This window comes from Staurois parvus, unplaced genomic scaffold (genome assembly GCF_062004578.1).
Source record: "Staurois parvus isolate SC_StPar_1 unplaced genomic scaffold, SC_StPar_1.0 ptg000226l, whole genome shotgun sequence".
NCBI lineage: Eukaryota > Metazoa > Chordata > Amphibia > Anura > Ranidae > Staurois > Staurois parvus.
In genome coordinates, this window is record NW_028318022.1 from 5609248 (window position 1) to 5627400 (window position 18153).

The following is an 18153-nucleotide window of genomic DNA, read 5'->3' on the forward strand; positions in this document are numbered from 1 at the left end:
GCGTGGTCATCCTGTAAAAATGACTGCAAGAGCACAGCGTAGAATGCTGCATGAGGTAAAGAAGAATCCCAGAGTGTCAGCTAAAGACCTACAGAAATCTCTGGCACATGCTAACATTTTTGTTGACACACCTGCAATAAGGAAAACATTAAACAAGAATGGAGTACATGGGAGGACACCACGGAGGAAGCCATTGCTGTCCAAAAAGAATATTGCAGCAAGTTTGAAGTTTGCAAAAGAGCACCTGGATGTTCCACAGCACTACTGGCAAAATATACTGTGGACAGATGAAACCAAGATTGAGTTGTTTGGGAAGAACACACAACACTATGTGTGGAGAAAAAAAGGCACAGCACACCAACATCAAAACCTCATCCCCACTGTAAAACATGGCGGAGGGAGCATCATGATTTGGGGCTGCTTTGCTGCCTCAGGGCCTGGACAGATTGTTGTCATTGATGGCAAAATGAATTCCAGAGTTTATCAAGACATTTTGCAGGAAAACGTATGACCATCTGTCCGCCAACTGAAGCTCCGCAGAGGATGGGTGATGCAACAGGACAATGACCCAAAGCATACAAGTATTTCAACAAAACAATGGCTGCAACAGCACAGAATACGCCTTCTGGATTGGCCCAGTCAGAGTCCTGACCTCAACCTGATTGAAATGCTGTGGCATGACCTTAAGAGAGCGATTCACACCAGACATCCCAAGAATATTGCTACACTGAAACAGTTTTGTGAAGAGGAGTGGTCCAAAATTAGTCCAGATCGTTGTGCAGGTCTGATCTGCAACTACAGGAAACGTTTGGTTGAGGTTATTGCTGCCAAAGGAGGGTCAACCAGTTATTAAGTCCAAAGGTTCACATACTTTTTTCTCTCTGCACTGTGAATGTTTACATGTTATGTGCAATTAAACCATGGCAACATCTAATGTTTGTGTAGTATTATGTTCAGCAGACTGTGTTCTTCTATTGTTGTGACTTAGATGACGTTCAGAGCACTGCGTGGGTTAGGGATAGTTTGGGTGTTCAAAGATGGCGTCCATGCTGGATGTGCGTCACCGTGTACCGGAAGCTGCGTCATGGCGTACCTACGCGTTGTGTCACTAGACCACGTGACTTCATCAGGGTCTATCCCTCACCCATGCAGTATACCCAGGCATGAGGTTTAACTGTGATTGCCCTAGGTTTTAAAAGTGAGTGGGCATTTTTTACTAAATAAAGGAGTTTAAATTATTGGAGGATAATTGGATTGGAGGTTGCTGAGCAGAGGTGGGTCGGAATTCATCATACCATTCCAGCACGTGGGGTAACAGAATGTCCAGAATTTCTCAGAAATGTGGGAGATCTTCAGGGACACAAAGCAGCGCAGTACGGCCGAGAATAGAAGCTGATAGGCCGAATGGAAATTTCCATCTGTAGTGTATGCTGCGTGTTCTTAAAATTTCCAATAGATGGCGGCGTTCCCTATGGTGTTGCAGGGTTATGTTAGACAGGTCTTGATATATCTTAACTTCAGTCCCTTCATGAGTAATCTGTATCCTATTGCGAGCTTTTTGCAAGATTTCTTCTTTTAAACAAAAGCTGTTTAGGTAGCAAATCACATCCCATGGAGGATCTATCTCTCTACCTTTCGGTCTCAAAGTGTAGTGAATGTGCGCCATCTCTATTGCAGTGTCAGGTGGTCTGTCTAAGAACCCATTGAAAATGTGAGTAGTGGCGATTCGCAGTTGGTCTTGCTCAATGGATTCAGGGAGACCACGTAGCTGGAGATTATGTCTACATCTGTGGTTATCTAGGTCCTCCAGGTGTCTGTGTAATTCAGGCATCTGGAACGTATGAGCATCCTCAGTCTGGAACAGCTTTTGTATGTGAGTTTCCTGGTGACTTGTGATCTGTTCCACTTCTTGTACTCTGTCTGCGATTGCCTTTATATTGTGACGCAGATCTGTGATAGTAGCTGACAGGGTTTCCTTGATATCAGCAGCGATGTTGTGCAGGTCACTGATGTTGAGTGGGCTCTGTGATGCTGGACCAGGTGGGGAGTGGGCTCCCTGTGAGGAGGGTGTGGGAGACTGGCTCTGTGCACGCCTTATGTGACAGGGTTGGAGGGGTGGCTGCCTCCATGTTGCTCTGCTGGGAGTGGAAGATCTTTGGGATCTGTTTGCTCAATTGTGTCCCCTAGTCTCGCGGGACCCGTGGGGATCATGAGCGGGATGTGGAGCTGCCGTGGGAGGATTTCTCCATAGCCAGGGTGTCTGGGTCCCGGCTTGTGCTGGTGCTTATCTCCTCAGGTGGCTGGAGCACTTATTCTACGTGGCCATCTTGGTCCGTGGCTAGAACATTCCTTGGCATTCTCACGTGTATTTCTTTTGTTTGTATTGGTATGATACAACAAAAGTAGAGAAACAAAAAGCCAAATGTGACACATTCCACGCAAAAAAAAGCAAAAATAGACTGGACAAAATTATTGGCACCTTCTCAAATTTGTAAGAAATAATTGCATTCCAAGTTTGTGATGCTCCTGTAGTTTGTAATTAAACTCACCTGTATCAAGTAACAGATCGTAATGTTCCTGTGTCCACTGCTCAACACTGTCAGGAAGTTTACAGCCCGTAGCACTGTAGCCAATCTCATTGGATGTGGAAGAAAGAGAAAAATTGAACAAAGATTGCAACAAAGAATTGTTCAAATGGTGGATAAAGAACCTGGATCAACTTCCAGACAAATTCAAGCTGACCTTCAGGTACAGGGTACAACTGTGTCAGCTCGCACAAAAAAGTTGTAATCTGAATGAAAAGGGTCACTGTGGTGACCCAGGAGTTCCCCACTGCTGACACAGAAACATAAGAAAGCCAGATTGGAGTTTGCCAAAACTTACCTGAGAAAGCCAAAATCTTTTTGGGAGAATGTGCTGTGGACAGATGAAACAAAATTACACCCTTTTGATAAAGCACATCATTCTACTGTTTTCATAAAAAGAAGTGAGGCCTTAAAAAAAAGAATACACTGCCTACAGTCAAACATTGTGGAGGTTCACTGATGTTTTTGGGTTGCCTTGCTGCTTCAGGCACTGGATGTCTTGACCATGTGCATGGCATTATGAAATCTGAAGACTACCAAAGAATTCTGGGGTGCAATGTAGGGCCTAGTGTCAGAAAAGAGGACACAATAGGAAAATGACCGAAAGCACAAGTCAAAAATCACCCAGGAATGGTTTCTGACAGAGTGCTGGAGAGTACTCAACTGGCCAGCAATGAGTCCAGATCTAAATCCCATAGAGCACCTGTAAAGAGATCTTGAAACAGCAGATGGGAAAAGGAACCCTTCCAACCTGAGAGACCTGGAGCAATTGGTGAAAGACGAGTGATCCAAAATTCCAATAGAGCAGTGTAGGAAACTCATTGATGGTTACAGGAAACTATTGATTTTTTTTTTTTTTCCAAGGGGTGTGCTACCAAATGTTAAATTGAGGTTGCCAATAATTTTTTCCACTCCATTTTGGGGGTTTTGTGTGGAATTTGACACATTTGGCTTTTTGTTTCTTCACTTTTTTGTGTCATATCGATACAAACAAAAGAAATAAGCATGAGAATGCCTAAACATTTGTAATTGCAACAATTTTCTGGTCGAAGTGGTGAACTGACAGAAATGCAGGGGTACCAATATTTTTGACCATTACTGTATTTTCTGTTAATGTGTTAGTTAAGTCCATCTAATTCTGCTACCAGACATGCTGGTAGGTTCATTGGCTCCTGTCTAAATTGGCTCTAGTATGTGTATATATGAATGTAAGTTAGGGACCTTAGATTGTACGCCTTTGAGGGTTAGGGCCTGATGTGAATGTACAATATATATGTAAAACATTGCATAAATTGATGGTGCTATTTACCGTACGTACCTGTAATAAATAATAATATCCAAAACTGCCCCAGATTGCTATTGCTGTTGTCCAAAGGTAGAAAAAGCCTAAAAAAGAAAACTAATGCAACCATCAAATTTAAGAATTGTTAAGTTGCAATAAATATAAATTAGTTTTCTTTTTAAAACCACTTTAACTGTGTGCAAGTGTACCCGGAGTAATCAATGCCATTTAAAGGCAAAGGGGGTAAATAAAATATCGATTTGATTTAGATTTTTTCTTTTAATGCACTTTTTAGGTTTTTAAATGATACATAAACATGTAATTAACTTTTTAAAGAATCCTCATTTCGCAGGACTGTTTTCACAAGCGTCTATAACATTTGCAATGTACTGTACACTTTGCAATACAGCACATTCTTTAGCATTCATAGGCGGCAGGTCCATCTGACATGTCATAATCTTTGTAGGCACAGTTGTAACAATGTATTAACAAGGAAACTACAAATACATTAGAAAATGCTGTATAATTTGGGCTTTATGATTTGTATTTTTTCTTGTGTTCTTTAACTTCACCTTTAATTTCTCTTTTATAATTTAACACACAGTATTGTTAACCTTTGTGAACTCATCTCTGTTTCTCATTAGTACCTAGGAGTGATTTTTCTTATTGTACTTATTTTTACACATGGTCATTTTGAATTCACAAAAAAAAATAATTATTGCAGTGGTATGGAATCGAATTTTCCACCTGAGATGAACATTTTATTCTGGAATGACCTATTAACTCATGATATGTTATTATTTTTTTACCACCTTCAAACAACTTCTCCTGCCATTCCTATTAGATACTCAAAACCCATCACTTTCAGTAGGACTGCCCCCACACTGCAAACGTTAAATGCTTATTTATGTCTAAGAGCCTTGAACCACAACTTGGGTGCTTTTTGCACCCCTTAGACCTAAATGAGCATTTAATGCTTGCAGTGAGGGGGTAGCCCCACTGCACAGAAGCATTTGTTTTGTCCACGAAGTTCAGCTTTAATTAACTGAAACAAATAGGTGTAGATGTGCTAAGACTGTAAAGAGAAGTATTGGTGCAGCTGAGCATGGTAGCCAATCACAGGGCCGCTAATAAGTGGGTACCACCGGGCCTCCTGTAGGGGGCCCGGGCCCCATCTCTTACCAGGGGGGTCCCGGCCAGCTGGCAGCTCCAAGTTTTAATGACATGTTCCATACAGGGGTGCAGACTGACTATTCAGGGCTGCCTGGTGGCCCGGGGCCAGTACAGAGTCCCATGAGAGGCTCTGTCACTGCACCTCTACTTGTTGCAGCGCTGATCATACTCCATAAAACTTGCCTGCAAAGTCTGTCTGTTTGCGGTGCTCTCCTCAGCAGTTCAATTTCCTCACTCACCCTCACCCCCTCTCCCACTCCTCTCATTCCTCTTCTCTCACCCCCCCCTCTCCCAATCCTCTTACCTCCTCCCCTCTCTCTCTCACTTCCCCCCTCTCTCACCCCTTCTCTCTCTCACCTCTCCTTTCTCTCTCACAGCCCTCTCTCTCTCTCATCTTCCAACACCTCCTACTCTATCCCTAACCCCACTCTCTTTTTCTCACTTCCCCCAACCCCCCTCCCTCTCACCCTCCTCCCTAACTCCCCTCTCTCCCACCACCCCCCTTTTCTCTCTCACCTAAGTCTCGCACCCTCTCACCACCCTCTTTTACCCCCTCACCTCTTCTTTCTCTCACCTCTCTCTCTCACCTCCCCCCCCCTCTTTCTCTTACCTCCTCTATCTCACCCCCCCACCCCTCTCTCTCACACACCCCTCTCTCTCTCATTCTCCTCTCTACCCCCTCCCCCCATCTTTCTCTCAACCCCCTCCCTTTCTTACCTCCTTCTCCTTCCCCCACCTCAGGGGGTGAGGTCAGGGGTGGGATTGGGGGCCTCGTCTTGTAGGCTGTATGGGGACTCATGATTTCTAACAGCAGCCCTGGCCAATCAGCTTCTAACTTCAGCTTGTTCAATTAAGCTTTGACAAAAAAAAAAACAGGAAGATGTTTGGTTTCTATCCAGAGCTGCACCAGATGTTGCATTCTCCAGTTTTAGTAAATCAACCCCAAGTTATTGCCAGCCCTAAAAAGACCTGGTCACCAACTTAAAAATTGCAGGTAAAAACATAGAAAAATTAAATACTTTAGATGTTTTGTATATTCATAAACAATGTTGTATTCACTTGCAACATGCCTTTTGACCTAATAGCAAATTTGACTTTTTCAGCAAGAGTCAGTTCCCTCACAGACCCTCATGTTCTTGCACATCATAGCCCTCTTCTCATTTGGGAATATCTAGTCACTATCTGTGCTGGCCCAGCTTCTCTGTTCTCCCGTCACCTTCCGATATAATATTTTCTGTGCTGGCCATGGAAGGAGTAAGGGGGGATACTTTGAGGCCCATACGCACAATAAGAAAATTGAATGAAAATTTTTGTATAAGGAGTGATCTGCAATAATCTGATCAGCTTTCGAGAGCCAATTATGCGACAATAACCAAAGGGACAAGAACTAAAATGTTTCTCGTATGACACCACATCACATGATTTTCATTTAATTAGTACAGTAGTCATCCGAAAACACAATACCAATGCAATACAATATAGGATATCACTTCCAAAATTGTATTCAGTCGTATGAGAATTTTCAGAAGTTGAGTAACCTCTTCATTTTTGATCTGGAAACTAGCATTGCAAGAAAAAAAAAATTGCCGATTATTTGTCCAATATTTTTTTTCGTGTGTACTAGACATAAGAGTGTCACTTGAGTGATATCTCTGAGTGTGCTGGATGTGCTGACATCCCATCCAAGATAGGGGGTACCTAGCAGCAGCGTTGAGGCTTTTGGATGTCTACAAAAAGGAGGCATTTTTTAGGTAAATAAAATGATTACAAATGGTCCTATGGGAAGATTGTTGTTGAAATAAATGTTCCATTGATAGGTTGTCTTTAAAATGTATCACAGGTCAAAACTAAAATAAAAACATATTCAGTTTATATGTGAACATTTTCCTATATGTTCTCTATTTAAAAAGGATTTATCCCCACCCCTCTCTGTCCCTCCTCTACCTGCATATCTTGATTTTTTTCTCCAGCAAAAAAATGCTGTTGCCTTGACTCACAAAAGACTTCCCCCATACTGTGAGTAGGGAAACAGATTTTTGAAGATGCACTTCTGGGGAGCTTGTCTACACCAATAAAACCTGACCTCCCAGCAAGCTGTCCCTGCAAACATTTTATAAGCCTGATGATGATGTCACAGAGAGTAAAAGTTGCTTCTGCTGTGTCCCCTTCACTCCTTCATCCAGAGTGGGGGCACTCTAATACAGGAGGTCTGTTACTGGCCATATCATCAGGTGAAAACAGAGGGGGGGGGGAGCCTAAAAAGAAAACTTTTGTAGCAATCACATCTAACAATTGTTAAGCTGCAATATTTAAAACTTTTGGTTTTGGGTTTACTACTGCTTTAAGGTGCTGTACTGCGGAATTTTGCATGAAGCAGTTGTTCCTCATGTTCTTCAAGGGACAACATCTCTTTGGATTTATTCAAGATACTATTTATCTAGGGCTCTAAGGTGTTGACTGTGCAACGTTCCTATTCATTTTTGTTAGGAAATTTTCCTTTAATTTGCACTACCTTGACTTTCCCATTAAAACCACCTAGTCTGATCCCCTGTCCTCCTTCAAGACTAGATAGTTCAGCCTCCAATCACATATGGTGCACCCTTACTTTCCAGAGTGGGGGAATATTTGTTAACCTTTGTGGTTCTTTACCCAACTTATATTTTTTATGCTTGGGCTCAGGAAATTGTTCCCCAGAGGTATGCACTAGAGTTTCACACCCTTGATTTCTCACCTCCATCCTTTCTCCATCCTCCCTGTGTCACCACACAAATTAGCAGTGCTTAATCAACTCCTCTTGGTTCTTCTGTATAGAGCTTGTCGTCTCAGTTCCTGTAGCAGAATGGTTTCTAGGTTTTTTACTAACCTGTTTACTGTTCTCAAAAGATATCATCCATCTTGGATAGCAAAACTATGAATGTCATCTTTCTAGTCCTGGAATTCTGCAGGTAATTCAATTGGTCTATCTTCGCCTCCCTGCACTAGAACGGAGGTTGGGTTTGGTCCTGGATTTAGTCAACAAGGCAGCTGTTAGGCTGGGCCAACCAGCTGTGTGTGGGGTGTTCTCTGCACATACACAAAGGGGCAGGGATGCTTGTGACATCATTGTCCTAATTCGAGTGCATGACATCAAAGATCAAGTTGTTCCTCCCCTGTTGGTATGGAATTTGACTCTGGAATCAGGGAAGCCTTTTAAAGGACCAATTTACCATCCTATTTCACAGTCACTGATTTTAGTGGCATGGCTCTTGAAGCTCAGGATCTGAGAGACAGGGACATCTCTGAATCTTGGCAAAAGCTAGGACGTCTACTTCTTGCAAAGTCTACCTTTGCTCCTGGAAGACATACTTCACTTAGTGTTAATCATGGTGCTTCGACGCTAGAGGTTTCTCCATGGAATGAAGTCTTTCCTCCCTATAGCTGGGTTTGGGCCAGCTTTTGTTTCTTAGCACTATTAAGGGCCTGGTTTTCTGCCCCTTCTATCTTGTTTCAGTGATCATGGGTCCCCCACCCCTTGATTATGGTCTTTCTATTGAGAGTCCCTCATGTAGTTCTCCCTTTTCTTTCCCCTGTGACTCCATGAGAGAGAAGGATTTACTTAAGGGTTTGAAAATTGTGTAAATTTTCACTTCAATTATCCAACCATGGTTCAGGTTAAATTCATAAAACATGTATTTCTGTTCTCAAGGTTAGATAATTGAAGTGAATCTTCACGCCATTTAGTGTGTGGTCATTCTTAGATCTTTTAGTAATTCAGCCTCATGGTCTCTGGAATCAGGTTCTACTCTTTCTGCTCAAGCTGCTCTACTAGTCTGTGTGTTTCTTTTCCACATCTACCAACTTTATCAGATTTGCAAGGCTACCTCTTGGGCTTCAGTTTATTTAAGTTCTATCAGGTAGATATTTAGGCCAGCTTCGGATGTAAGATCCTTCATGCGGTTCTGGAGTTGCAGGCAGTTCAAGTTTCTGTGGTTTGATTGGGCCTTTTAGCTTTGTTGGTTCTCAGAATGCCCATTGATGCCCCAAATGTTTAAGACTTTCCATGTCCCTCAAAGGATGCGAATGTAAATAGGATTTTTGTATTCACAGTTTTCTTGCGATCCATTGAGCATTGAGGTACAAAGTGCATACTCCTTTTGTCAGGGAACAAGAAGATCGCTGCAGCACATGAATCTGCACAGGCGCAGGATCCCGACAAGGCATACAGGAAGGCGGGCACTAGGACCCAGGCGCGCCTGTTGGTGCTGGGTGGGCTATTTAAGGAGCACCTCAATGATGATTCACTGCTGACTGGTCTTCAGCTTCCCCCTGTGTCCTGCTGTTCCACGGTGATTCCTTTGGTGCTGACCCTGCTTGTTCCTGACCCGACTCTGATTGCTCTCCTGCTCCTGTTTCCTGACTTCGGCTCTGCTCCTGACTTTGGCTTCTCCTACTGATTCTGTACCTTGCTGCCCAACTGTTGATGACCTTGGCTTCCTTTGGCCCTGATCCTGTCCTGTGTCCTGGCTACCTACCTGCTCTGCTGCACATCAGGCATTATCCAGAACCTGCTCTGTCTGCTATTACAATACTTAAATCAGAGGATACACTGCCTTCTCAGGCCATCATCTGCAAGAGCCACAAGCAACCACCTCAGGCGCTCTTGTCCCCCTGGTCCCTAGACTCCCTCTGTTCCAACCTCAGCGGGGTAAGGGCTAGTGACACAAGTGAGGCCGACCTCGTCAATTCAGTCTCCTATCAGGTACATGACACCTTTGTTTTTATGTTCATGTTTTCAGTACTGCTTTGCTGCTAAATTTAAGCCATGCTGGGTTGTGGTCAGCGTTATCTTGTCCTGGCTAACAGTTTTTGTTGCCAGTGTCCATTTTTCATGGAGGCAGCAGTAACCGAAGATTTAAGACATCCCGTGCCACTCAATGGACACCATAAAAATTATTTTATGGTGCAAAAATACTCTTTTCTCACTGTAGGAACAGTGTAAAAGGAAAAAAATAATAACACTGATGCATGCTTTAGAGGGAGAGAGAGAGGTTTAGAAGTTCATTTTGGGTATTGTCTGGACATACAGTTTTGGTTAGCAATATTTGAAGAAGCCAAAACATTTGCAACATTCTTTGTGTATTGACTTTTACAGTCAAAATTCCTCAATAATCAATAAAACAATATGGTAAATGCTTCTAATGTATGTGGTAATGTCTTCAGTAAATAAAAAAAAAACAGTCTGAGCTTCAAAATTAAAAAAAGAAAAACTATATACATCAAAGAAAATATCTACATAATTTCTTTTGTGAATTGAAGCTATGGAGAGAAAGATGTAATTTTGCACAAAAACAATATTAGTTTAAATTAACTTACTTAGAATAAATTACTGTTATACTGGTTCTCCTTTATCTTATTTGTAGTATTTCAAAGCAGTGAATTTTCATAAATCAGCTGTCTCTGTTTTGACTGTTTGTCGTAACTGATCAGATAACGTCCAGGTGTGGTACTTTAAAATAACTTTGATGATGGATGATAAGCAATGCGTTTAAACACCACTTTTACACTGAATTCAAAACAAAGCAGGTCTTAGAAACGTCATTTTATTGTTTTTAGCTATTAATATATACAATACATAGATAAACATGGCTTTTTGCTGCCCTTGTTGATAGAATGTTAGCGGTTTAAAAAGATGTATATATATTGCACTTAAAAATGTAATCCTGTACCGAAAACATTTTACCACCAGCAGTAGACATTATGTATACATTATATATATTATATATTTATATATTCTTCTATTGGAGCAAAGAAGAAACAAATCATGAATTATACATGTCCATAGAAGTATATTTTTTCATACTTTAATAAATACAATATAATTAACTCATAACATTTGCTTTTCTTACAGGCCCTGTTTGACATAATAGTGGCTGGTCTATCGATTTTAAAGTAAAAACAGGTAATAGCAAAATTCTATTCACATGATTAGTATGAATATCTACGAATGCTTCCAAGTTTTAATGCTGCAATATATGTTCGGAAACCAAAACTCTTTGAATTGCACAGAAGACGCCAATAGACTGATTTATTAACATGGTGCAAATAGCCTGTATGTCCCACAACTTGCCCAGCCTTATTTAATAAGGCGAAGAACAACACACATTAACCCAAAACTACCAATGACGTAGACTGAAATCTGTTGTTGCGGGTTACTATATTTTTGCTATATTTGGCACCCTTACTGCTCTTTGCATTCCCATAAATAAACATATTAATATACAATCTGTCAGTTCTAATGAAACTTATATTACTATCTGATTACAACAGTTAAGAGCACATCGGTGTACTTTCCACTAAATTGTTAAATAGATTTGTATATCTGTTTGATTTGTAAATATATCTAATAATATATTCCTAGGAAAAGTAGAGATGACTGAAAAATTTTGGCAAAGTTCAAGAAACAGTTTCAGTTTCAATTTCAGCTTTTCATGATAGGAAATCACCATGCAGATTGAAGCTGAAAATGATGCAGTTATTAATGTAACTATTATTTCTATTTCTGAACATAAATTACTTTTATCAATGTTGGTTTTGGAAAATTAATTCCAAAAATAGGTGAAATAGTATTCAAAGATGATTAGATTAGATCTAAATTTAATATCAGAGTGGGTGTGGCAATTCTGAAAAATGATGTGCTGTGTTCAGGCAGAGCGCCATATTGACAGTGCCTAACTGATACAACCATCTAGTATTGAGGCAGAATTTTAAATAAAAGTCTCTGTCCTCACTCATTTCCTAATCCTTTTTTTGGCAATGGCAGCAATGTTTTTTAAAGAGTAAAATCAGCTCTGCAACACTTCATATACAATAGGACAGATTACCATTATGTCATGTTCACACAAAATCTGCAATAAAACCATTATCATTTGTATTTATTCTGTATTTAAGGTGCTGAGAGGTCAATTTCTAGAGAATGGCTTTAATTGCAGTCACTGGTCCATAGGAACCTTGTTATTTGCATGTTTAAACATAATATTACAGTACTAATATCTTGTGTACATAGGGTAGTCAGATGGTACTTTTGAACTGCAATTTTTAGTTGTATCAGTACTAAAGAACTGACTAGTAGTGTAATGGATATCTTGAACTCAGCCATAAATAGTTCCAGTCATCCCCAGGTATAGCCACAGGGCCCTCTTTTACATACAGTGTCAATGCCACAGACAGTGTCAGTATCTTAGGTTGATTAGCAGCTGAAATAAACACAAAATCTGGGAATGCTACTACCTGTAGTAGATGTACAAATAATGAGAACAATCAACCCTTAGGAACAGCATTGCAAGCCTTTACTGCCTAGATGTTAGACGGACATATAAGCAGCTAGTTCCAAATCCCCAGTTCATCTCCTTGTATACAAAGCATAAAAAGCTGGGTCATGTAAATAGAGTGAACACGTTTGTTTTCACTGCCATTACAAGTTGATTATTAGCATTTTGTGATATAAAAATAATGTCTATAAGCTTGCATGTCATTTAGTTATTATCATTTTGGCACTCATTACAACAGAATTTATTAGTAACATTTGGGCTATCCCAGCCGATTAAACTGGTAATTTCATATTCATCATCCTTCCTTGTTTTTGTTCCAAAGACTGAAATAATAAATTGTTGTGTCTACCAATTATTGCTACCCGGAAAAAAAATAAGAATTATATTTATTGACAGAAGTATTATTTTACAAAAAAACTTACTACATCTTTTCTCTGAATTACTGTCCCCTAATAGGACATCTTAAAGTCGTTGCACAATAGTTCATATGTTTGCTTTGAATGTGAGTGGGAGATGTAACTAAAATAGTTTCTTTTAGAGTTTCTTATGTGTTTGTATAAAATAAATTGTAATATTGGAACTCATTCTTTTTTTTTTAGCATGTAATATATGCACCTAAAGAACCTCACTCCAACCTGTTTTATTATTTTGCACAATAGTTCAGTCATCATAGTTCAGAGATCACCTCTAGAGAAAACAGCAGAGGAAAATGCTCAGTAAATGCACAAATATATACAGTTGAAATTTTATACAAGCCTCTAACTTTCCTGTAGAAATAAACCTTGCCCCACCATCCAAGGGTACAAATATGGATTCTATAAAAGTGGGAGGGGAGGGACCAAGCCTTCCCTGGAAGCCATTATTCACTAATAATTTCAGCTGTCTATATTTCTGGACCATTGGTAGTTTTATTTTCCAAGTGTTTTTTTTTCACTAAGGGTGACCTCTGCTTATGCACTGTTTCATTGTATACATTTCCTAGGTTTGTTACCAAATGACTTTAAGACTTGATATCAGTGGAGGGGGATTCCTAATTAGACTAATGTCTATCCCTATAACATATAGAAATAATATAAATTTAAAGTTCAACTGTGTTGCTCCTTGAAAAGTGGTTTGATAATGGTTACCCTACACAACAACAAAGATGAAGTATATATGAATTATATTAAGTAAATTCAGTAGCAGACTGAGATAGCAGAAATTACAATTATTCTACCTCCTTTACATACTTCTTGTTAGTTATTTGTTAAAAGGGTCTATTTTATTCTGCACTTTCCACACTACCACTAATTCCACACCTGAATACATTACAGTAGCAGAGACTGGAAATAAGGAGCTATACCATTACAGCCTGTGACAGTATAGGCAACCTACTTTGCAGGAATCCACTATTATAATGACAATGATAAATCTCCTCGTCATTTTTTAAATAGATATATATTTACACATATAAGCAGAAATATAATAGATATATACTTTAAATCTTATACATTCATCTATTGTAAAGTTTTGCTTTCAGTTACACTTTAAGGCGGTTTGGTAATACATCCTTCTGGATATGTCAGATCTGATTGAGAACATTTCCATCTACTGATCTATCTATTCCTGTTTGAGATAACAAGGATCCAAGGTGAAACATGCTTGTTTATGTATACTCCATATACAGTTCATGCTTATTTAAGTATTTGCTTTCTAAAAATCTCTTAGTATAATAAACAATAAGGTTACCATCGCAACCCTAATTTAGCAGGCATATGATAGACTCATTGGGATGCTGACCTATAGATAAAGTGCTTATTGAGGTGAAAAAAACAGATGGTAGCATAGGATAATACATTTTAGTTGTTAGTGGTTAACTGTTCTCAGAATACTTTGGAATCCAGAAATAATAAGTGCAAATAGTGTACAACAAGCCAGTTAGACAATAGGTCCCCTTACTGCAATACAAGTTTTCAATATTTTGTTTGGCACATCCAACTTTATTTTGTATCAGAATATGTAAACATTAAATAAAATCTCAGCTTTCAAAATTAAATTCCTTTTTTCTTAACAATGGTGTATAAAACTAACTGGAGAAATTTTCCTGTAGGCTTTTTCTCTTAGCTTGATATGTTTGAATGTATCAATGACCTTGGATCAATACAACACTAAATCCAAAAACAAAATATTCATTTACTTATTTTAGGGCTGGAAGTAAAACTAGATTTAATAAATATATGGCCCAAACAATAAACACAAACTAATACACTCATTTCTTGCTTTATGTGTACATTTGTTTCCTGGAGAGTGGTGTTGTCTTTAGCTGCCAGTGATGGTTTTGGAATAGATGTTGTACCCACACTAGTGACTAGACCCCAAGAAAACAGAGGGTTTGAACTGGCTACATGTGTTTTCCTGCTCACTATACATTTCTCCAGTGTTGGGGTCCTCCTTTTTTTTTTTTAGCAATGCCCTTCTCTAACTATAAAGAAGAGCAGAGTGGTACAAGCTTCCCTATGGTCAGATACCACTACTGGTAAGGAAGTTTAGGGACGCAGCATGTTCTGTAAAGTTTCTACAATTAAGAAACCTTGTGCTCAGATTTAAAACTATCAATCATTAAACACTATAGCTATTCTCTAGTATCATTAAGGATGCCCCAACATTGTCATGATATGGAAATCTAAGGCTGCTATAGTATCTTTTTGTATTATGTATCAAATTAAATGTTACTATGTCAGTCAATGAAAATAATTATTACAAAGCAATGTCATATTTCATTAAGAAAAACATACTTTTACCCTGAATATTTAAAATGCAATAGAAATGGAAGTACTCGGTTATATAATGCTATGTTACTATATTGTACTTACAGATATTTACAGTAGTCTTTAGTATTTGTGGCACAAGAAAAGCTAGTTACCTTACAGATTTGGTAAGGTGCACCTAAATATGTACATGTGCTACAAAGATGCACTTAGTCCCATGAAAGCTACATCCAACACAATTGATTTAGCAAGCCTTGCAGGATTATGTGTGAAAGTATCATACAAACCATATGTAACCAACACCATTTTGATAATATAAAAAGCTTTTTTTAATTTCCATCATCTAATTTTTTCTAGAAGAGTAATAGGGGCAGTTTTTACTTTGTATGTTGCAGTTGGGTATGCAGTGCTCAGTGTCATGAGACAAATGTAAAGGGAAGAGAACTGCATGACCAACTCTGGCAAGTAAAAGCACACTTGCACTCCCCACTGTTCCTTACTCCATCACAGCCAGCACTTATATCCCTAGGCACTAGGGGGAGCAGTAATGTCACTCCCTCTCCCATATGACAGTGCTTGGGCCTAGCGAGTGGCTGCTAGACCCAAGCACAGTCATATGGAAGAAGGTCACATGCTCCTCCCTACTTGGAAGCACTGGGTGTTTCTGCTAACTGTGACAGAGGAAGTAATCACATGATATCACTGTCAAGGTAAGTATCAGTGGGTCAGGGGGTCCCCTTTGTAAAGACACTGGGGCCGATTTAAGAAAGGAAAATAGGCTGTTCACTTTGCAAGGAAATGAAGTGAAGCTCTGCTGACTTCCATAATCTAATCATGTGCAATACTAATTTTAAATTTTTTCCTTGCATGTGATTGGGTATTCATTGAAAAGTTAATTTTCACTACATTCACTAAACTAAGGGAACAGCCTATATGCCTTTAATAAATGAACCCCACTGTCCATTTACCCTGAATGAGCAAATTGGTAGTGTCTCTTTAATGCTTTTAAAGGGTCAGACCACCCAAAGGTAATACTTTAGTTAATGGTGAAGCCTGGTTGGCTGAGTAAGCACCTGTCTTTGTTTAAATCATGTATGTTCTAACTACAAGATATCCCAGTCATAATTCCTGATTATGTTCTTGCCTACCTGGGAAATTTGGTTTTCCCCTCAGCTTTGCAGTTTCCGGTATCTCCCACTGTATTGCTTGTAATATTCCTCATTTATGTCTATGAGCGCCCGGTTTCCTTTGCGAGGAAAATATGCACAGGTGAACCCTAACTCATTCAACTCATATTTACCAAAAACATTGGCTTTGATAGACTGACCCTTTTAATTTAGGGGAGCTCATCCAACACAGAATATATAATGTGCTGAATAGAGAAAGGCAATATTTACATAAAGGTGTTTGATGGTGTACTATCAAGCTCCCGTATTATAGCCCCTCCATGAATAATTTTGTTCTTGTACTTTAGAGATATATTTTGCAATTCAAAATGCCAAATTTATTGTAAAAGGATCAAAAAGCTTTATAAATTAGTGTAATATTATGATTTTGCCTGCAACATTCAATGATGATTATTAGTATTATTATTTAATATTTCAGCTTCTCTACCTGAATATCTTTGTATGAATGTAAATCCTCTATATATGCACCTTAACAAACCTGCACAAGAGCACTTAAACTAATAAAACATATGAATAAAGGAATGAGTACATTCACATTTTCCATGAAATCAGCTCCAGTTCTAGGGTCAGAAATATTTTAAATACACTAATAATTCCAGTAACAATACAATTTCCCAGGACGCCAAAGTTTGTCCTTGGCAAACAGTAGAACCTTTTGTTTGGCTGTGCAAAATGCACCTAATGTACAGTGTATATATATATATACTGTACATTAGGTGCATAAAATTAAAACATCAAGCAAATTTTCTTTAACATTGCTAAATGATAAGCAACTTTACATTCAATTGCTTTGATGATTTACTTACTTATTTTCAGTTCTAATATAGTAATATAGTAAATGCAATTTAAAACAGCATTAGAAATTCAGTTTTGAGTGGAATGCAGTGTCAGCTCATCATGAATACACCAATTCAGTTTTGGACTGCAAAAAGTGGTTTGTATCTGCATAGTGGATTCTCTATTAAAGTGAAAGGGCAATTCTTGTCTCTGTAGATTAACACCACATTTTTACTAAATTTGGATTTTGGTATCAAAGGGAATCATGCTTTATATTTGAGTTAGCAAATCAAAGTTGGTTTTGAAGTAATGCTGCTGAAGTTAAATTAATACATTTAAATTAAATGAAGGCCTTGAACTAAGAAAAGAGAGATATTTGGGAAGTAAAATTAAGCTTCTTGAAAAAGAGATCATTCAGAAGATAACAAATAAAAGACAAGGATGGAAAGAGGATGGTTATGGGGATTTCCATAAAGGAAAAGTGTATAAAGGCATTTAGCCCCTCTTTTTTAAAATATACACATCATTACTGCTGCCTGCAGGTTACAAATTGGCAAGTAAATTGGAAATGCCTCTCCATATCTTTACAATGAGGAGAAACTTTAACAATTGGAAGGATACTGCTAGTAGGATTTGGGGCTGACACATTGTAAAAAAGGAAAATACATACAACTGGTTTATATACAGTACTGTGCAAAAGTTTTAGACAGGTGTGAAGATATGCTGTAAAGTAAGAATGCTTTAAAAAAAATATATTTTAATTGGGTATTTTTATCAATTTGCAAAATGCAAAGCAAGGGAACAGAAATCTAAATCAAATCAATGCAATAATAAACAAACAGAGGGCGCACTGGCCTAGTGCATTATCCTTTAAAAATTAACTTGAATGTGTAAAATGGTAAGTATTATACTCACAAGTGGATAAAAATATATGCTCATCTCATGAAAGCAGCACAAAGCAATCCGCAAAATACCACGATGTAACTGAACGATGGAATCTCAACAGACTGACGTGTTTTGGGGATTTATCCTCCTCCTCAGAGCCCACAAGGCTGTTAGCTGCTTCCAGACTGATATAAGGTGTATGATTTCAAA